Consider the following 22,577-nt stretch of genomic DNA (forward strand, 5'->3'; position numbering starts at 1 on the left):
TATTAAGAATGAATTGAGTGCATGTAACATTTGTTCATTTTCATTATCCACTGAAGTCCGAAGGATGATGGAATACGTCTATTTACACCACATCTAAGAGAAACTGTGGCCTCTAGATAAAAGAGTTTTTCACTAGTGTCTTATCTTAGTATTAGTATCAACATATTTTGCATTCTAATTGTAAGCCAATTATTTATTTAGCTGAAGTATTCTTGATTGTTTTACATCCATCTATCTGTTTTTTTTCCACAGGCAAGGGAAACATAGGCTGAAACCCAGAAAAATGAGCAAAGGAGTCAGTCCTCTCAGTGAAACTGTGAGTTAACACCGCAAAGCTGGGGCTAGATTAACCAGCCATGCAAGTGAAGTGCTGAGAAGTCAGAGAATCAGCCCACTCCTGGCTTCTGCTGTGTATATGAGGAAATGGCTGGTAATGGGTACAGTCTGCTATTTAACTCCAATGCTGATACTGGGCCGTGCGGCTTCACAGTGCATCCATCATTCAGGGCCCTAACAGTGATAGAAAATTGCTTTACTAGTATCACCATTGATCCATTCACATTAGTTTGCAGAGGTTTCTTGTGCATAAAGGTGTGGAGACCCACTGCTGAGTTCTCAGCTGCTTTGGAGAGCAGTGCCATGTCAATGTAACATTTTTTTTTCATTGTGTTTGAACTGAATATACTCACAACCAGCAAATAAACTTAGGGTTTAGCTGTTGTGAAGGCCGGATCAACTGTCCACTTTAGTCAATGGAAATAATCCTGTTTCCTTTGCTGGGCTTTGGGCAAGGCCCTAATTAAAATATTGAATTCCTAGATTTATCTGTGACTTTTACAAGCAACCCAAACTTAGCTCCCTTGCACAGAGGTAGGTTTTCCCCCTCTGCATCTGGTTGTAAATTTCAGCAACCTTATAGTCACAAATTGGCTGAGTTACAGTTACTGAGAAAATTCTGACTGTATATTGGTTGATTTTACATGATTGAAATGTAAACCATAGCACTGACTCAGTATAGATTTTTGCATTCAGTTTCCTTATCCAAAACAAATAAATTATACTACCATCTTTCTTATTAGCTTGCAGAATGTCTCTCCTATTACCTCATTTGCTTTATAACATCTTTTCCCAAGCCTAATGTGTCATTTTATTCACTTCCTGTCCAAAAATAATCTCACCTAAACAATTTTGCTGGAGGTGGACAACAATGGTTCCCTGGTGCATCAACACTTTCTAATTGTTACTATTTTAAAAATCTGTAACCCCAGTGGTAATAATCCCCATGAGTCCTACCCCTTCACTCAGTCTGGTGTTTAATGTGTGTTTATAATCATTTTTGTTCATCACATCAGACAAAGCTCAGAGGGGAAAAACATGGAAAGGTCACATTTCCCAGGTAGCAGTGAAGTAGGAAACTGCATGAGAAATCCAAGTACTCACAAAATCCCCTCCCCTCTTTTCTGGGTAAAGTCTTTTAAGAACATGGGTGACAGATTGGTCATAGTTTGTCTTCACCTTCCTGCCAAACACAGGGGAAAATTCAATGTTACTCTATGGAATAAACGGGTTATTCAAGGAAAATACACAGACATAAAAGCCAACCTTTCCATTCGGTTCAATATGTTCCAGAGATTCCAAATGCTCACTAATTCAAAAGAAGTTAATTTGGCTAGGTGGGGAAAAGAAAAGTAGAGGGAGGTGGAGAAAAACAATGCTGAAAGGAGTCTCAAATGATGTGGCATTAATTAACTTTCAGAACACTCTAATGTAAGGAATCTGCGATGGTAATAATTGCTTACCGCACCTGCCTTATATAGGGAGGGTATAAAGTTTTGTCTCTGGTGGAAAACGGAGAGGTCTGATTTAGATGCAAGAAAAGAGTCTGGTGTTTTATTTAGTCCCTTTGATTTAATTAACTTAGATAGTGGGCTCTCTATGACCGCCCTTGGCCCTTCAGTTCCTTATTCCAAGGGTCTTGCCAGTAAAGTGCTCCCCCACCCCACTATTCAACCATTATTTTCCTTTTCTTGATTTTTGCCCCTTTTCTTTGCAGTTTTCTGTTGTGCCATCCATGGTACAGTTACTGAAGAGGGATGGACCACGTGCAGTCAAGAATATGCTATTTTGTCCTGTGTCTTTCCAAAGTGCTCTGTTGGTGGTCTCCCAGGCACCGCATCTCAGGGGCTTCCGAAGGTGGCTCCTTAACACAGGCCCCAAAGGTCCCTGGCTGTGGCTTTCAACTCTTGGCCCCTGATTATCAGAGGGGTCCTGGGGCATCCCCAGCCCCGTGCCCCTCCTCAGCCACGCTCCCTGGGATGGGGTGCTGAGGGTTCTGCCGCATCCCTGGCTGGAACAGTAATAACAGTCACCAAATAGATGGTCTCCAGCAGCAGCACCCCCACTATAGAAACTGTTCCAGCACCCAGGGAGTTTGGAGTCGCTGTTCCCAGCTCTCCACGCGCTCCCAAGCCTCCAGCGTGGCGGAGGAGGGGGGAGTGGAAAGTGTGAACATGCTGGGACGGCACCCTGCGCTCCTCGCCCTCTGGCAGCTGGGGAAGGAGACGGGCACTTAGCTGCAGCCCGCTGGGAGAGAGGGGTGAGCCTCAGCTGGGGGGAGAGCCACCCAGCGCTGCAGCCCGGGGAACCCCGCCTCGCTCTGCTCCTGCGTTGGAGAAGACCCCGATCTTCCCACGCGCCCCTGGGTTGGGAGCTGTGCGGCTCGCTCCCCACCTCAAGGGGCTGCCCTGCCGCGGCTCAGCCCTTCCGCTGATCCGGATTGACGCGACCCGAGGGAGCGGCTGCATCAGGTGGGAGCTCCCCACCTGCCTTAGAGTTGGGGAGGGGGGTGGGTCCGGCTGCCTTGCCAACTGCTCCCCGCCTTGCAGCTGAATCAGGTGGAGGGGAGGAATTTGCACGCACGCACCCCTTTTTGCAGGGCTGGCTTTTGCTCTGCTGCTGCCCCCGATCCCCCGGGAGGAAGGCAACAGCTTCCAGCTGCGGTAGAGGGGCGTGTGCCGGGGAACTGCAGGCTGCCGCCCCTCCCCGCACCTTCCCCAGCCTGGCTGGGTTGTGCGGGTGCTGGGGAGTGCGAGCTGCTTGGCCAGCCCCAGAGCAGCCGCCGCTCTGTGTGTGTGTGTGTGTGTGTGTGTGTGTGAAGCAGGGGGGGAGATTTGGGAGGTTTAGGGGCTCGTTGCCATGGCTCCCGGGAAGCTCCGCCGAAGGAGATATTGATGCCAGTCACGGAGGGAGCCTTCTTCCTTTCAGCGCGTTCCCCCTTTTTGGTGGGGGGGGGGGGGAAGGCGAAGCGATTAATTCGGAGCGCTGGGACGGGGGAGCCGCTGCCCAAGAACCGCAGCTCCAGCCGGGCGCTTCTCCCTGTCCCCTGCGAACTCCGGGCTCTACCCAACGAGGGACCTTAACCACCAAAAAGCAAGCCCCCTCCCCGCCCGCCCTGAGCTGGAACCAGCAAGCCCAGGTACTGGTTGGGTAGACGTGTGGTTGGATGAGGGTAGAAGGTGGGAAGTGGGGTGGGAGGGGGTATTTTTCTTTGATAGGGGGTTGAGGCCAGTGGGTTTCTTGCTGGCAAAAAAGCCGCTCTGCCCCGGGGAAACATCAGATCTGATGTTGGGGTGGGGGCAGGCAAGGCGATAGTGGGAAGCTGAGGCAGACATGCTGAGGCAGGGGGTTTAAAGGGCTCGGAAAGCAGCTGATTGCACTGAACCCTCATGCCTACGTGTGTGTGTCAAGCAGGCTCTCCCTGGAGCAGAGCGGCTGGGCTGGAGTTAAACCCCCAACAGCGGCGTAGCTTTATGGATGTGCCTAGTCGCTGGATGCAAACGCTTTAACGCTCGGCGGAGCCTTGGAAAGTACCCAGGGAACTCAGATCAGTACTATTGTGCGAGGGAGCTGGGTTGGCAGGTCTTAATTGAGCTCTGGAATCTTTTTGCTCTTTGGCTTCGCTTCACAGTGCCTCTAGGACAGATCGTCCCCCTCGCACGTGTTTTGGGGAGCAAGATCCCAATTAGTCCTTCACGCATTTTCTGAGTCCGAGGCATTTTGAGATGGTCTGTCCTTATTGTACAGGCAGTTTTGATGCATTTTTCTTAAACGCATGCTGTGACACACCGTGCAAAACTGTTGTCCAGCGAAAGTTTGCACTGCAGGGAAATAAGGGGAAACTTTCAGCAGAAATAGCAGGCGAAGAAGAGAAGATCTGTTTGGTATCTGTGTAACTAAGATCACAAACACAAATAGCATGAGGTGACTGTTAGTTTTAGGATTGTTTCTTCTGAATTCACATTGTTTTGTGAAAGTTCAAGTTTGCAAGCCTCAATTTCAGTTTCCGTTGGGGTTATATATTTTCAGATTCTTGTGGTGGTGGTGGGGTAGTGGGGCGAGTGTCGTTTTTCAGTAGTCATCTCTTTTTCTTACAAATATTTAACATCTTTTATTAAAGTTGTGGTAATTCATTTTTGCAGTAAAATGTAGATGAACTCACCAAAAGTAGGGAGAAATGCAAGAACCAATTGGTCTTAGTGATGTATGGTAGTTTAATGGTATTCTCATTGTACAATCCAAGTTATTAATCAAAAGATGCATCTGTTTATAATTTTGATAACCACAAAGCTTTATTTAATAAGTGGTTCCACTTACATTTTCTGATTGCATAATTTCAGTAGGCTTTTATGCAATGTAGTAGAATAAATTAACAAACAGCCCACAGAAGACTTTGCACCAGGAAACAGAAGTTGCCTTTTCACACACAGCTCATCACTAACATTATTTGGGTCCAGTTTTTGACATGACATGTTTTAGACAGGTGGACAGAGAAGTTGTAAAAATCATGTCTGAAAATGCAGTATGTTTTCATACATCATTAATCGATAAAAAGCCATATATATAGCCATATATATTTATTACTAGTCATTAGAAGTAGTGTAATCTGATACATATTGTTGGGAAATTTCTCAATTTGTTTGACTGTGCAGTGCTATTTTATCTGACAAAGTTAAATTATGTTGTTGAAAATAAGTGTTAATGGAATGATATTTGGAAGAACTTCATAAGCACCACTGAGCACTACTGAATAAATAGTATGAACTGACCCCTAGTGCTCCTCAAAGAGACAGATTGTGACTTATACATTTAAAAAATCTCCCTTAAGGAAAAATATAGAATATTCATTTTAGAAGATGGTGACCAAATTTGGAAACATTGGAGCAGTTCATATGATCATTGGCACATTATAACCCATGATCCTTTGCATGCAGATCTTATTTACTTAACAACATATTGTTTCCAAATTTGGTCACCATCTTGTAAAATAAAAATATAGAATATTCATTTTAGGGAGGATTTTTTTTAATGTGATATATCATTAATGTCCTAATATGACCTTTTGTGGTATCTTCAAAGTACTGAATGATTTGCTCTTAGAAAGGCAATTTGTTTTTAATGAAATTGAAAAGGCTTGTGAACCAAGCTTCTGTATTACTTACTCAAGCAAGGGTCCTTTTGTTGTCAGTGGGAGTTTTGCCTGAGTAAGTTGATTACAAAACCAGGTCCTATGATAACAAGAGCAAGGCATGGGACAAAATAATGTATGCAAGGGAGAAAATAACCAGGATTTGTATGAAAATTCTGGGAAATGTCCATGACCAAAAAATTATAAGCAAATTGGTCTTGTAGAAGTTTTACCATAAATATAAGCGCAGCTTTTACATTCACTGTTTGAAATTTGTAATACAGTACAACATTTTAAACAATCAGAATATGAGGCATTGAATTCTGAAACAGAGACTGAAACAAAACAGTAAGGATACTATGTTTTCAGTTATGTGCATTTTGATTACAGTTTTATCCTTAACTCACTGACTGTCTATAGAGAAAGTAAATGCCAATAATAATTACAATGTGCCACATTTGTAATTAAACTTAATGAGTGAAGGCATAATAGTACATCCCTTTTTTCCAGAAAGCCCAGAGATAAGCATTCCTTTTAAATGAAAGATTATATTATTCACAGCCTTTTAGGTCTACCTAGTGTGCTTTGGACTGCAGCCATTTTGTTTGCCATTAAAAATGTAATTTATCACGTATCACTGGAAAAAATAACAAAAGCTAGCTGCAAATTACATATAGTGATGTTTGTGGACAATTGTTTGCATGATAAGGAAGCTTCCTTCTTCATTTTCCCAGTGGGAGAGGATAGTGACTCCTTTTAAGCAGTACTAATTACTCCATTTTATCTCTCATGTGTTACAATGATGTAGTTAGTTAATTAAAGCTTTGCCCATTAGTAGTATGTTAAGAATAATGAATTAACATATCACATTTCATCAAAAGAACATCTAAGTTTATCTTCTAAGAATGAAAGTGTTACTGTGTTGCAGGAAGTCTCTGTGGCATTCCCAAGGAACAAATTTGTTGGAATTCCTTAGCATGGTGCTTCAGAGCCTGATGAATGACTTGAATTGATCACAAACAAGTGACACTGGAACTATTGGTTGCTTAGCAACCCCACATGATTCCACAATTTTCTTCTGGTACTTGTCCACTAACTAGAAAATTCTGTTTTAGTTAAAGAACATTTTTTGCCAGTACAAAAGCCTCACCATAACTAATTCAGATTATATGTTACTAAAAATGATGTGCCTTACTCTAGTATTGAAGCTGGGTAGCAGAATGTGTATGAAAAAGGGGGGAAGGGACAAAAAAACACATTACTACCATTAACTACAAATAAATGGGTTAGTCTCTAAGGTGCCACAAGTACTCCTTTTCTTTTTGCGAATACAGACTAACACGGCTGTTACTCTGAAACCTGTCATTACTACCATTGCTACTTGGAAACTCAGAATTTGATATGCTCAGTGTTTTATAATAAGTTGCAATTAAATATTTGTCCTTTCTCAGTCAGACATCTGTTGAAAGGAAACCATCAGTGGGAAGCATAATCCCAACAAAGAAATTCATCCACTCAGTGCTTTTTGTCATGCTGTCTTGAAATGTGAGGTCCTGATAGGTCATGTTGAGTTACATCATACTTCATTATGAGTAAATGGAACATAACATGGAACATGCAGTTTGATGATTATCTGAATTATATCAGGGCAGTTTGGCAAATCCTGTAGTTCATATGACTGGAGAACTTCGCTGGGCAGTTCCCAGTAGCAGAGATTTTGTTTTATAAGATACATTTTGTGTATTCTTCATCCAAAGGAAATAACAGATTTAGGACTCAGCAAAGTGAAAGAAAGATAAACACAGGCAGCCTAAATTACAGCAGGTGACCAAGATATAACCGATTTTTAAAATTGTACAGTTAACTAAAGAATTGCTTTCCTGTCAACATCTAACAATAACACTATGATATAGTTCCTCTCAGTAACACTCAGAATCTGGGCCAGTATTTCTGAAGAGTGTCTGTAAGACAATATCCCATGTTTGCTTGATTTTTGGTATCCAAGACTCCCATAATTCCATTTGGAGTTTCTGCATCTGGAATAATAGCAAGATGCAGCCTTATACTCCAGATCCATATTGCTTCATATGGAACGTAGAAAACTGCTTTGTGTATCATTTTTAAATAGATCAGAAATGACTTTTATGAATTCAGAACAAAAAGGATTCAATGTAAAACTACAGTTCAGATTTTGATTGAAGAGAAGTCGGGGAAATTCAGGGTGAAGGGTTCACCACAAAAATATTTCTGCCCCTTTATGTGTATTGATACAGTAGAAACTCAGAATTATGAACACCACAGTTATAAACTGACTTGTCAACAGCCTACCTCATCTGGAACCAGAAGTATGCAATCAGGCAGCAGAAGAGAAACACATACACACACCCACACTCCCTGAGGTGAAAGGGGGTGGGTAAGAGGTGGCTGCCGGTACAGGCCCGTATACAGCCGACGTTAAACTTTGACGTCCCCCTTCCTCTCCCTCCCCTGGCCCTGCCTGTAGGGTCCTGTTGTGGCAGCGTTTTAACGTCACTGCCCCTCTTGCCCTCCCTAGGCTGCCGGGAAGGGGGAAGGGGCTGGGGGGGGAGGGGGGAAGGGGAAGCTTGCTCAGCTGCAGCAGCCGGAGCCCCATGCCCTTTAAATTGCCACCGGAGCCCTGGGTGGTGCGGGCCGGGCAGCGCTGAAGGGCTGGCTGGGGGTGGCTGACCCCAGTCCCGCCCCTTCTGCCCAAGGCCCCACCCCTTCCAGGGGCCCGGAGCTAGGCCCTGTACCAGTAAGACTTTAAGTTACTTTCACCCCTGCTCCAACCCCCAAATACAGTACAGTACAGTGTTAAATGTAAACTACTAAAAATAAAAAAGGTGAAGTTTTTTAAAAAAATTGACAAGGTAAGGAAACAGTTTCATTTAAATTAAGATGGTTAAAAGCAGCATTTTTCTTCTGCATAATAAAGTTTCAAGGCTGTATTAAGTCAATGCTCAGTTGTAAGCTTTTGACAGAAAAAACATAACGTTTTGTTCATTTATGAACAACCTCCATTCCCGAGGCATTCGTAACTCTGAGGTTCTTCTGTATATGGCCTGATTCTGGCTGTCTGTGTGCTTTTGCACACCCCGTCAGCCAATACCTAGATGTAAGGCATCTTATTAATAAAAGTGTTTGGAAGTTAACTGAATGTATTATAGTCTCCCCACAATTAGGTTCACCCACGTCAGGTATCCCATAACACTTTTTGCATTAGTTGCCGTAAGCTTTTGGCATAACTAAATGGAAAAATGGGTTTGGATCAGGACATAAAATGTTTTCCCCACAGGAAGAGAGAGAGAGTTATTCTCCTAGGACAGTATTTGAATGTCCCAAAGGAAAAGGCCAAGATATATGAATAGTCTACCCTGGTACAAACCTAAGAGGTGTCCTCATGCCCCTTGGTACTAGGATTGTATTTGTTCATAACAAAGAGATAAGGGGCACACTGTGGTACCACAGAAACAAGGTGGAAAGCTGATTGGTTGAGTTTAGTTTCAGATGTCGCACATCTTTTCCTTGTGAATAGGTTGGATGTAAAAAGACGACTTTAGGGGTGTAAGTTCGAGGGCACACCTTCTGTGTAAGGCAAATGTAAGACTGCTGCTTGTGAGACAGCATCCTGGAGACTGGTATTGTATTGAACCTTTTCCCTGTACTATATTATTATAATCTTGTAGCAATTAACCTGACCGATATAATTTGGTCTCTTGAATATATTTCATAATGAACTAAAGTGTGGTCAAGCAATTGACTATTCAATTTATCAACAGTGCCAAAACCACGTCGTACAGGGTAGAATGCCGTGTAGACACTTGCTGTTCAGATTCAGGCGAAAATCAAGATCTCTCCACGTGTGGCCCCTGGCTGGAATCGTGGAGAGATTTTCCAGGGTGGAGCATAGCGATTTAGGATGGTAGTGGTCATATCTGTGTGAGTATGTGTCCATTGATCTCAACATGAATTGCACATCCCCACTATCTATCTGTGTACTTATGTCGCTGTTATCACTGTGGGTTCTGAGCACCCCTGCTGATCGTTCTTGCTCCTAGTAAAATAATCCATGTAGGGGGGTATTGAGGTGAGAGTCAGGGATGATGGTGGCTACAATAATGTTGCTTTTGCTTAGAGTGAAAGCTTTTAGGGACAGGGGTTGTCTTTTGTTCTGTTTTTACAGCACCTAGCACAATGGGGTCCTTGTCCATGATCCGCAGTCATGGATGCTTTCACAGGGTACATAATAATAACATTAATGTCTGCTTGTTTTGGGTCCACTTCCATGGTGAACCAGAATCTGACCCCAGAATGTGTAAATAAGAGTTAATAAAACCATTCTTGCAAGAGTGTATTACAAACTATGTGCGTATGGTCCTGTTTCCAAACAACCTAGGTGTATGCATAGCAAGAAACTTTGGACTGGATCCTGGCATCATTCTGCTGTTAGCTCTCCCCTCAAGCTCAGTGGGAATTTCAAAGGTAGGCTGACAGATCTGAACTCTGCAAAATAATACGGCTGTTAAAAAATAATCACAAAAAAAAAAAAAACACACTGCTGTAACAACTTAAAGCCCCCAAACCAGTGAAAAATCACAAGACTCCAGATCATACTAATCTTATGTGGATGGATATGGATATTTTGTTCAATATCTTCATAAATGATCTGGAGGATGGTGTGGATTGCACTCTCAGCAAATTTGCGGATGATACTAAACTGGGAGGAGTGGTAGATACGCTGGAGGGGAGGGATAGGATACAGAAGGACCTAGACAAATTAGAGGATTGGGCCAAAAGAAATCTGATGAGGTTCAATAAGGATAAGTGCAGGGTCCTGCACTTAGGACGGAAGAACCCAATGCACAGCTACAGACTAGGGACCGAATGGCTAGGCAGCAGTTCTGCGGAAAAGGACCTAGGGGTGACAGTGGACGAGAAGCTGGAGATGAGTCAGCAGTGTGCCCTTGTTGCCAAGAAGGCCAATGGCATTTTGGGATGTATAAGTAGGGGCATAGCGAGCAGATCGAGGGACGTGATCGTTCCCCTCTATTCGACATTGGTGAGGCCTCATCTGGAGTACTGTGTCCAGTTTTGGGCCCCACACTTCAAGAAGGATGTGGATAAATTGGAGAGAGTCCAGCGAAGGGCAACAAAAATGATTAGGGGACTGGAACACATGAGTTATGAGGAGAGGCTGAGGGAGCTGGGATTGTTTAGCCTGCAGAAGAGAAGAATGAGGGGGGATTTGATAGCTGCTTTCAACTACCTGAAAGGGGGTTCCAAAGAGGATGGCTCTAGACTGTTCTCAATGGTAGCAGATGACAGAACGAGGAGTAATGGTCTCAAGTTGCAGTGGGGAGGTTTAGATTGGATATTAGGAAAAACTTTTTCACTAAGAGGTTGGTGAAACACTGGAATGCGTTACCTAGGGAGGTGGTAGAATCTCCTTCCTTAGAGGTATTTAAGGTCAGGCTTGACAAAGTCCTGGCTGGGATGATTTAACTGGGAATTGGTCCTGCTTCGAGCAGGGGGTTGGACTAGATGGCCTTCTGGGGTCCCTTCCAACCCTGATATTCTATGATTCTATGATTTTTAGCTCATTAAAGCTCCTCATCTTTATTGTTAAGGGGGAAAAAATCCCCTCAAAACATGGCAGTCCCATCTGCAGAGCATTCCTTGTTTATGTACAGAACTGCTGTCTGTTCCTTTGTATCTGTTTTCTCTCCATCCCTGGAACAATTCCTATCCCTCATGTGGCTTCCTGACCAAGCACAAAGTTATACATTTGATGTCCTTGTCAAGAACCTGATGCAGCCAAATGGGCTGGGTGCAGTAATGGAATCTGGCCTACTAACGGAGGTGGCAAATAATGCCTAATGTATCATTTTGTGACAACCAAAGAGCAGGGCTTTTTTGTGCATTCCCCTGAGGAATTAAGAATAGCCCCAGTAACCTAAAGTAGTAAAGGAAGGTACAATACCACTTAAGGGATTTAGCCTTATTGTCAATTACTGGGACATGGATGGTTGTTCCTGCTGGTTGGAGCAGGCATTGGTAGGCAGGAATCAGAGGCCAGTGTCAGAGCCAAGGGTCCCAGCTAGAGACAAGAATCTGAGCCCATGGTCAGAACCAGGTTACCTGGAGGGAGGCAAAACTGGAGCAGGCTGGGAACAAACAGGCAGAGTTATCATAGCCATAGGCAAATGCTTTGAGTAGTTGCTGAACTGCAGCTTGAGAGCTGGTCTGCTGAGTCTTCCAACCAATCTGGCAGTGCATCCAATCCGGCAGCCTGCTGCACTCCTTAGGGTGCTCTGAGTCTGGCTCTGCTGCAGGCCTTGATTCCTGACACTTATTTAGAAAAAGTATTACATACATTCTAGGAAAAGCCCATTACAAACATTTCTGACTTAATGCTAGTGCTGTCTGACATCTGAGCATCATTTAAGGTTTGATTTGTTTTTTTATTTTTCTCCCATGAAGCTGTGGCCCAAAGACAAAAATAATTTTTGTTTGCTCTTTTTTGCATCTGATTTGTGCATGCACTTACGTAGACCATTTGTATGTACAAATGCCTTATTTATGTATGCTGTGGCAGTAATTGCCTGTGTATGTTAGGTGAATGTGCATGGTAAAAAATGGTGCTGACCCAACGTCTCCAATTGGTTTCCTTTGCTTCCTCTGGGTAACTGTACCAAACATTCAACATAGTTGGAAATACAATGGATTTTTATGATATTTTAATATTTGTTGAGGATTGTTTTGTGCCCTGCACTGTAGATGTGGCTTCCAAATATTTGTTTCTCTTTCTCCACCCTATCCCCAAGTATGGGAGATTGAGTTTGAAACTGGGGAGGGACGGGGGGAAGCCATACATTATAAATGGTCTCTACCAGATCAGCATTACTGTTTATATCATTATACAGTGTTAGTTGTGCTAATATTAATCAGCGTAACTCAGGCCCCGATCTTGCAAGCTGTTCCATCCACCAGGGCCCTCATAAAGCTTCATGGAAGTCACTAGGATTTTGCATAGATGAAGACAGAATCACCAAGGCTTAAGTTTAGGTGTTTTTAGGTCTGCGAGTAGTACGGTGACAACACTATTGTTCATGTGAATTTCCTTGTGTTCATGATACTTTTAGGCTAAATGATGACGCTTTCATATTTCCCAGCCTATTGAATTAGCTGAATAATTCGTGACTGTAGTAGGTGAATCATGTATTTGAACAATTTTGTGACACTTTTTGAATACAAAACCAACAAGGAGTCTGGTGGCACCTTGACAACATGAAAGTTTTTGAATACAGTATTTGATCAGTCTTAGCTTTCATTATTTGCTCAGTGCAAATATGGGTCACCCTTGGAGAGGCTAGTGCTCATTTGAGAGCCAAGGGAATGTTGCTTTCTGTCATGAGGTGTACAGACCCCATGCTGTACCACCTGCTAAAGGGTTAATGGGGGATGAGTTGCCCCCTCAGCTGGGACTAATTGGTGGCCCTACAACAGCTGAGGAGATAAAAAGGCTGCAGGTTGGAAGGGAGGGGTGACTGACAGAGAAGTTGAGAACCACAGAAAGGAGGCTCATTCAGCAATGGACTGGAAGGAATCTGCTTACGTAACTGGACCTCTAGAAAAAAGAGGATCATGGAGTGTGAGTCTGGGAAAGCCTACAAGAGAGGCATGGTGGAAAGCAGTAAGAGATTGCAAAAAACCAGTTCCAACAGCTTCCCACAGGGTCCTTGGGCTGGGACCCGGAGTTTGGGGTGGGCCTGGGTTCCCCTACCAACCTAGCAGAGGGGTTAGTAAAGTCTGAAGGACAAAGGCAGCTGAACGCCAGGCAAAGCTAATCTTAAGGTAGATACTGTTGGTCCTTTGCTAGGGTTACCAGCCTCCTGACCTACCAGAATTTTTACCACCCCAAGCGGTGAAAGATTATTAATGATCTGGCTGGAGGGCTGATGTTATAAGGAACAACCAGACATGGGATTAAATAGCAATTGGCTGAACAAAGGGGCAGCAACCTACTCAACCGTGAAGGGGTGCCAGTGGCTGAAAACAGCCCCGGATACCATCCCCTTAGGATTCTCAAACTTTCAGAATGTTTCCTGGTACTCAGTCCCTGGGCTCTTCCTTCCACCTGATGAGAAACCGGCAACTGTTCTTTTCAGGTAGTTTATTCCTTCCAGGGAGGAAAGACATGATACTTGCTTGATGTAAAAACAGCTCAGAAGTGAGGAAAAATTAGAGTTTGTGGCCCTGGGGTTTCTGGCAGGTACCCTCCAAATAAATGCCCTAATTGCAGAAGTCAGGCCAATGTTGAAGAGTTCCCCCATAGCTCTTTCTACCTAAGTTTTGTGAGAAAGAAAAAGGTGACCTGCAGCCTTGTTATGGCCTCTTCAGGGAACCTGCCTCTTGCTTCTCCTCTCCTCTAATGTGTCTCTGCCTGGGAATTCTGAATAGTAAGGAGGAAGACATTCCTCTGCTATATGGGTGTTCACATCTCTGCAGCTGTGGCTTCCTTTTTGAGCTGCCTTTTATTGACTGCTCAAGGATGGTCCCTTCTGTAGCTGCTGGTGCTTCCTCCATCCTCCGGGAGCAGGAGGCTACATAAGGGTCGCATATTTATGGAATAAGTTCATTTGTAACCATTGATCTTGCTTAGAGGTGGCAACATTTTTTTCTCATGGGGGACACGGTGATTCCATTTTAAGGGTATGCATTTCACTGGTGTTCTCTTGGGTAGGAAGTAGATGTACACATAGCATGGAAGTTCAAGCCCAAATCTTCAAGAATTTGGTCTTAGTAAAATGCAAGACAGGGATGAGATTTTTCGAGAGCACCTAGGTGACTTAGGGACTCCAGTCTCTTTGACTTTCAATAGCTTTCTATGGGACTGGTGCTGCTAAGTAATTTAGGAGTTTATGAAAATCGCACCCCAAATGCCTATAAGTAGCAATGATCATTAAAAGCTAGTTGTCTCAGCATGCACATTCCACAGGTCAAATCCTACAATCTACTCAGGCTAGAATTCCAGTAAAAGTCAGTGAGGTTACTCTTGTAAGACTACTTGAGTGAGTTGCAGCATTGGGCCAACCTCCCTTTCACTCTGCTTCTTTCTCCCACCCAGCTATATCTCTCCCACACCTCTTACTTCTGCAGTTTGACAGCATTTCACTGTCAGACTTTCAGCCAGTTAACACATAAGAAGTAATCTCCAATGCTGCTTGTTGTGCTTCCAAGGCACTTTAAAAGGAGGGAAAAGGAAGGGCTGGCCTCTTGGGACGTATTCCTACAGCTTGAAAGAGCACTTTTTAAAATGCATCATGCAGCTTGTCTCCAGCATGTTGCATTGTTACAAGTCTGATGCATCTTTAAAACATTTCACCTTGGGTTGTGTCATAAATATAAAGGGAAGGGTAAACCCCTTTGAAATCCCTCCTGGCCAGGGGAAAGCTCCTCTCACCTGTAAAGGGTTAAGAAGCTAAAGGTAACCTCGCTGGCACCTGACCAAAATGACCAATGAGGAGACAAGATACTTTCAAAAGCTGGGAGGAGGGAGAGAAACAAAGGGTCTGTGTCTGTCTGTAGTCGTCTTGGCCAGGGACAGAACAGGAATGGAGTCTTAGAACTTTTAGTAAGTAATCTAGCTAGGTATGTGTTAGATTATGATTTCTTTAAATGGCTGAGAAAAGAATTGTGCTGAATAGAATAACTATTTCTGTCTGTGTACCTTTTTTGTAACTTAAGGTTTTGCCTAGAGGGGTTCTCTATGTTTTTGAATCTAATTACCCTGTAAGATATCTACCATCCTGATTTTACAGGGGGGATTTCTTTATTTCTATTTACTTCTATTTTTTTAAAATCTGTATTTCTAGTTCAAAAAATCTCAACTGGATCTCAAAATGATTTCAGGTTAATCCCACCTCTGCCACCATGTCAAGGTTCCTCCCCCACTCTGAACTCTAGGGTACAGATGTGGGGACCTGCATGAAAAACCTCCTAAGCTTATCTTTACCAGCTTAGGTCAAAACTTCCCCAAGGTACAAAATATTACCCCTGTTATCCTTGGACTGGCCGCTACTACCACCAAACTAATACTGGTTACTGGGGAAGAGCTGTTTGGACGCGTCCTTCCCCCCAAAATACTTCCCAAAACCTTGCACCCCACTTCCTGGACAAGGTTTGGTAAAAAGCCTCACCAATTTCCCTAGGTGACTACAGACCCAGACCCTTGGATCTTAAGAACAATGAACAATCCTCCCAACACTTGCACCCCCCCTTTCCTGGGAAATGTTGGATAAAAAGCCTCACCAATTTGCATAGGTGACCACAGACCCAAACCCTTGGATCTGAGAACAATGAAAAAGCATTCAGTGTTTTACAAGAAGACTTTTAATAAAAAATAGAAGTAAATAGAAATAAAGAAATCCCCCCTGTAAAATCAGAATGGTAGATATCTTACAGGGTAATTAGATTCAAAAACATAGAGAACCCCTCTAGGCAAAACCTTAAGTTACAAAAAAGATACACAGACAGAAATAGTTATTCTATTCAGCACAATTCTTTTCTCAGCCATTTAAAGAAATCATAATCTAACACATACCTAGCTAGATTACTTACTAAAAGTTCTAAGACTCCATTCCTGTTCTGTCCCTGGCCAAGACGACTACAGACAGACACAGACCCTTTGTTTCTCTCCCTCCTCCCAGCTTTTGAAAGTATCTTGTCTCCTCATTGGTCATTTTGGTCAGGTGCCAGCGAGGTTACCTTTAGCTTCTTAACCCTTTACAGGTGAGAGGAGCTTTCCCCTGGCCAGGAGGGATTTCAAAGGGGTTTACCCTTCCCTTTATATTTATGACAGGTTGTTATTGCAATTGCCATATCTAGTTACCCAAAGGTGTTAGCTTTAATGAAGAATTGGCCTGCTCACCTGAGTAAGGAGAGTTTGCCTTGAGAGTCCAGAATAAATCAATGGCTAATTTACAAATGCTAACAAAACAGATACTTTTACATTTGGAATGTTTCATGTAGGTTGCTGCTAATAAGAATTAGCACCTGTAAAATTCATCAAGAATTTATTATTGATAACTCTGGTGCACTGTCCTGTCTAAATGGTACATGACAATTACACAGAGTGCTCAATGTGCTCCCAACCCTGCTTGTTCCCAGCGCATGTTTCGGTAGGTCTTTATTTGCTCTCCTCTCTAGGACCTTGCTGAAGCAAGGTAAGTGAGCACAAGAGTTAATTGTTTTGATTTTTATCAGGACTACTCGTGTATTTAAGTATCTTGCTCAGTTGGGGTCTAGTTCTTTTCTCTTAGCTTTCTGCTTCATTTCTTCATCTCTCTCCAGTAGTGATTTGGTCCTTCCAAAATGCCATTACTGGGGGATGATCTTATGAGTCTTGCATTTTGACCTGAACATGGTCCAAACTATGCTTCCTCTGATCTTCTCTGGTAAGATGAAGTTCTGCTACTGAAAATACTCTACTGTACCCAGGTGACTTATCCTGAGTCAATCTAGCTGAAGTGTCTGTCAGGAGCATCACTGCTGTGGTGTTTACTGAATTTGGTGGTGGGGAATAATACTTATAATGTCATTCACTTAAATTGCAACTATAATTATATTTATGGACGGGGGGAGGAGAAGTAACTGGATGCTTGTTCCCAGTTCCATATGAATGTAGAATACATTTATTTTATCAGACACTTACGGGAGATGGCAGGGGTTCTGGAATAATTTTTATGGTGAGGATTCTGATGATGGAAACCATGTGTTTGTTGTTACTACTTCAAGCCGGGGTGACGGCAATGCCCCTAGTTCCAGCACCATGAGGAGACGGAGTTGTGGAAGTAGTAAGCATGGTCGGCATAATGTAACAGTGATTACTTATATGACTTCTTTCAATCCTTGTATTACACATGGAAACTGAAGGTACAACTATACTGCAATTAAAGCTCCACAGCTGGCTCAGGCTTGGGCTGAGAGGCTGCAAAATTGCTGAACAAACATTTGGACTTGGGAAACCACAATGGGGCAGGGTCCCAGAGCTTGGGCTCCAGCCTGAGCCGAAACATCTACATGGCAATTTTTAACCCTGCAGCCCAAGCTCTGTGAGCCTGAGTCGGCTGAACAGGCCCAGCCAGGGCTGAGCCCGGGGTCCTTTTTTCCAGTGTACATGTACCTTAAGGGTGAAAGCTTGGTTTTATTGAGTCAATAGCCAAACTCCCATTATCACTTACTCTAGGACTTCAACCCAAGACCAGTGACAAAATATAACTTACAATTTGAGCAGTTTGAAAAATAAACATAGTGGTCCAGACTCTCAGCTGGTATAAATCACATAGCACCATTTAAGTTGATTGAGTTGCACTGATCTACACCATTTAGAGATCTGCCCACTTGTATCATGGATACTACGTTGGTCTCATCACATCTGAAAGCATTTTGTTCATTCTGCATTTGAATTCTTATTGTAGACTGGCTTTAAAAAAATACTTGTTGTGTCTGTTCTATTTTGGTTTAAACTTGCATCCTGTTCCGACTGAAAATAAAATATTCACTTTGTTTTGTTTTTTTAATGTGCAGTTTTTTACTGAGTCAGATGAGTAACTACACTGCTGTTGTTTGACCCATAAAAATGGTTGCGATTAAATCGCTCTCCCATACATATTACAAAGCCAGGACCCATCCCAGTATTCACAGGACTCCCACTGAAATCAACAGGAGCTCAACAAACGGAGGCTTTACTACATTTGTGGCAAACACACTTTTCCATCCACTGATTGAGTCAGTTTTCACTCAGGTTTCAGAGTAGCAGCCATGTTAGTCTGTATTCGCAAAAAGAAAAGGACTTGTGAGACTAACAAATTTATTTGAGCATAAGCTTTCATGAGCTACAGCTCATCCAGTTTTCACTCAGACTTTTACTTAAATCTGGGATTGGATTATCCCTGATTATACTATTGTTTGTATCTGGATAATATGCTACATGCCCTACTGGAAGGTGCTTTTATGGTAATACCTACTCCAAACCGAGCGCACCTGCTGGGAGGCACTCTAATTGGAATGTTGAGCTTCATTTCCTGTTACATCCTAATGAACTGCTGGAAATCAAAATCAATTTGAGTTCTAATACAGCACATAGTTTTAATAAAGAAGCGTAACTACAGAATATACTGGCACTCACCAAAGGAAAAAAAAAAAAAGCAAAGTCCAGTCCTGCACCCACTTTAGTCCAAGGGATCTCTCTGATTTACGTCAGTGAAAGCATGTGAGCCTTGTATCTAATTATCTTATTGGCACAGCCAGTTTTCATCATCAGTCTGCTTCATGATTACTATGCAGAGAAACCTCATGTAATTCCAACTGCACATCAAGATGAAAATTTAATTCTCTGTGCATTATAAATATGTGTGGATGTATTTGATGGAGCTAGGGGGTGGGGAAGAGAACAAACATCAAGTGTTCAGCTGTCCTCTGAGGACTGACCTTCTGTATCAGAATATATTGAAATATCTGTATATTCACAAGACAAGTGACAGCCTAAATTTTAAAAAACTCTACTAGAATCCTGCCTTCCTCCAAAATGTACACTAAGCGTGCTTGTAACGGGGCATGGTATGACCAAATATGTTAGCCTCATACAAATACTACCATGGAAAGGACTATTTTTTTCTCTTCCGTTATTTATACCATGCACATACTGGAATAAACAGTACACATGTGAACTCCTTTAATGTTTAGTCCATAGTAAGGTGTTTGGCCATTTAGAGTTTTATGCATCTTTCAACCCAAAATGCCAAACTCAAAATTTACCTGAGAAAGGGGATGGTGCTTGAAACAAAACACTTGCACATGAACAGATGAGTTTAATGCATTGAATTTTAGTTTGTGTACATAAAATGTTCCTTTTTCTGTCTGGGTCAGGTACAGTGTCAATAAATGAACTATTAGTCCAGTACAAATAAGTGGTGTAAGCCAAGTTCATTTCAGGGTGGGACTGCACCCTGGTTCTACAATTTGTATCCTTTATCTCCTAATGTTTTATCCCTTTGGAGAGGATGATGTACTGTCCTTTCAGGATCACTGAGTGTTGCTACTTCTGTTAAAATTCACAAGTGCTATTACTGTTTCATGCTAAGAACAGTTTGAGGCTGATATTTTTAAAAGTGCTGACCGTTGGCCGAACTCAACTCCCATTCAAGTCCTTTGGAGTTTCATGATTGATAGTAATAGGAGTCCTTAGGCCAACGGTGAGTGCTTATGAAAGTAGGATACTCTACTAGCATCAGCTTTCATATAAAGCCTCATGGTGTGACCAAATATCTGGTGATTGTCCTCCTTCCATTTGCTAGTGCTTCTAGCTGTGAGGTTTGAGAGCTTCTGCAGTTAGTATTTACTGCTAGAAGAACCCCTAGGAGGGTGACAGAACAGCTGGGGTAAGAGGATGTAAGTAGTAGTGGGAGAAGTTAGAGATGACCAATGGGGTTAGAACAGTGGAAAGGGAGAGGACAGGAAAAAGGAAAGAAGTCCAGAAGAGGGGAAAAAAGGGAGGTAGAAACTGGCTGCTGGAACAGCGCCTTCTGTCACTTTTATATGGAAAATAGTCGCTTTAGAAAAACTAGTTCTGGGTAAAGGCAAGAGTGTTGGGGGGAGCCTGAATTGCCTGTTTCATGCTAAGGAAAAGCACGAGGGCAATTTTAGACCCTACCCTTTGTTAATGATGATGGACCGTATCCCAGTTTGACAAACGTCTGGAACGAATCCTATGCAAAACCATATTTTCACATTGTTTAACTTCTGGATTCTTCCATGCATGAGAGAAGGCAGCTGAATCAAAATTGCTTGCACATAATGTAAGGGGAGGGTTGCATCATATCTTGGGATGTGACATATCCCTTCATGAACCAGAACTGAAGGGCATGACACACATTGCCTGGAATCTGTCACATGTAGCTTTTCCTGCTGTGGCCTGCCATTGCTGATTCTGATGTGCCCTTCATTTCATTGACAGAAATGCTACATACCATGACATATTGCAACTTCTTCCTGATTTTTTTTTCTTCAGAATGTGACTTCTTGAAGTCATGAAGAATGAATTGTTGCAGAACCCAGAAAGGAAACTGCTCTGTCTGTTTGCTCTTTGGCATATGTTTGTCCAGCTCCTATTACGAAATTCACATGAACAGTGAAACCTTGATTTGTTTTTGGCAGAAGCACAACTGTGCTTCAGGTCATGATAGCCTCAGATGCGTGATCGTTATTTTAAAATTGCTACAGAGCTGCTTCTGTGTTTGGAAACCAGATTGTAAGAAAAGAAAACGCTTAGGTGAAGATGCAAGATACAGAGCTAGTTACTGGTTCAGTCCTTGTACTTTTTCCACACAGGCAGTTGCCCATTAAGTCCTTTAAGAAAGCTGTATCACTTTATCAGGGCTTGTACTGTAAAAGTTCTCCTCCTCAAATGGTGGATACTCTAGAAATTTTTTCACCTGTACGTTTTTTCTTCAGTGAAGGCGAGCATCATTGCCTATTTAGTCTTATAGCAGCTAGACAGAGAAAAATAACTAGAATCTTTCATAAACCTAAAACATAGTAAATACTATAATGTTTGGCTGACTTGTGATATTTCTTACATGAAAGCTTTTTGGTTTTAAAGATGGAGTTACTGCAGGATCTTTACTGTGGAAATAAGTTACATGTTTTGTGTGAATTGGCTACCAAACATGGCATATAATGTATTAGAACATTTGTGACTAAGTAGGACATTGAATATACTTGGTATACATAGAAGAGGCAAATAATATGAGTGATGTTGGCATGAATATAAATGTATTGGTTGGTAGCTCTTGGCCAGAAGGAGGTAGCTTTCAGTACCATGCTAGAACTTAGGCTCATGATGATGCACTCTTTGCATTATTACAGGAGTGGTATGTTGTTAGGTTGCTTTGTGGAAGAAACATTGACAGACATTCCTGGCCATGTCTGGTATCTGATCAGCTGGCTGGTAAATATCCCATGTGGAACCTTGTAACCCAACTGGAACCTTATGGGAACTGACTGTAAGGGTCGGGGTTGGGTCTGAAAACAACCCAACTCTCTCGGGGATGGGTTCTCTCTGAGCTCCTCCTCCTCCTGCCTTTGAGGTCTGTGCAGCAGTGGCTGCCCTCCTTCTGCTGGCTTGTGCCACAAAGACAGTGTGCTGCAGAGTGACAACGAGTCACAGCCCCTCTCACTCTCACAGCACGACAAGGCAGTGGCTGGTGGGCGTGGGGCATGCAGAGGTTCCTGCAGTGACCCCACTGGCTGGAGAAGGCTGGAGACTGATCATGGTCAAGGGACATGGGGAGTGTGAAGCCTCCATCAGGCTAAGCCCTATGGATGACATGACGGTGGCAATGTTGACTCTGGTTTGGGGTGAGTCTGAAAACGTCTTGCTCCTCTCAGGCTGAGGTCAGGGTGCTTGGGTTGGGTTTGGGTGTGGGTCGGGCTTTAAAATTAGGCCCAAGTAGAGTTTTAATCCTATAGTACTTTTTGAAGTATATAGAATGATTTGGCCAATATCCTTTCTCTGATGGGTTACAGCATCTAAACCTGTGTGAAAGAGGTTGCTTAGCACAAAGCTGCACTACCCATTTTTAAACGCATTATACTGTGAAGTGCTTTGGGAATGTAGAGGAATTACCATAACGGATCTGAATAGTGGACCATCTAACCCAGTGTCCTGTTTCTGATAGTAACCAATACCACATGACTCAAAGACAGTGTAAAGCCCCCATAATGGACAGTCATGCAATAACATGCCTATGGAGGAAGTTTGCCTTATAACTCTTATAACTCTGGGTTATAACTCTTACATTTTTATCCTAGCGAGTGAGGGTATTTTGATTATCTATATAAAGCTCTAATTCTTTTTGAATTGTTTGTGTCTTTGTCTCAGTAATGTTTTGTGGCAGTGAGTGCAGTGGGTTAATTAGTGTGAATTTATTTCCCCACTTAAAATTTGCTATCTTCTAATTTCACTGCGTAAACAGAGTTCCCATGTGACCTTGCCTATACCATTCATTATTTTATATTGATCAATCATGGGACT

General features: G+C 42.8%; 1 protein-coding gene across 11 annotated transcripts in view; it reads left to right on the top strand.

Annotated features, from left to right (window-relative positions):
- Nucleotides 1–296: 296 nt before the first annotated feature.
- CHL1 (cell adhesion molecule L1 like) overlaps nucleotides 297–22,577 on the top strand; it is a 203,889-nt gene continuing 181,608 nt past the window's right edge. For 7 of the 11 annotated variants that reach the window (XR_013636026.1, XR_013636025.1, XM_078853556.1 and 4 more), the window contains exon 1: nucleotides 2,922–3,475. The gene's annotated coding sequence lies outside the window, so the exon portion shown is untranslated. Of the gene's footprint in view, nucleotides 317–2,684; nucleotides 2,808–2,921; nucleotides 3,476–9,878; nucleotides 9,965–22,577 lie in introns of those variants that run through there. The other 4 variants (XM_078853559.1, XM_078853561.1, XM_078853560.1 and 1 more) reach the window with 4 other exon arrangements.

The sequence above is a fragment of the Lepidochelys kempii genome, chromosome 7, assembly GCF_965140285.1.
Source record: "Lepidochelys kempii isolate rLepKem1 chromosome 7, rLepKem1.hap1, whole genome shotgun sequence".
Taxonomy (NCBI): Eukaryota; Metazoa; Chordata; order Testudines; family Cheloniidae; genus Lepidochelys; species Lepidochelys kempii.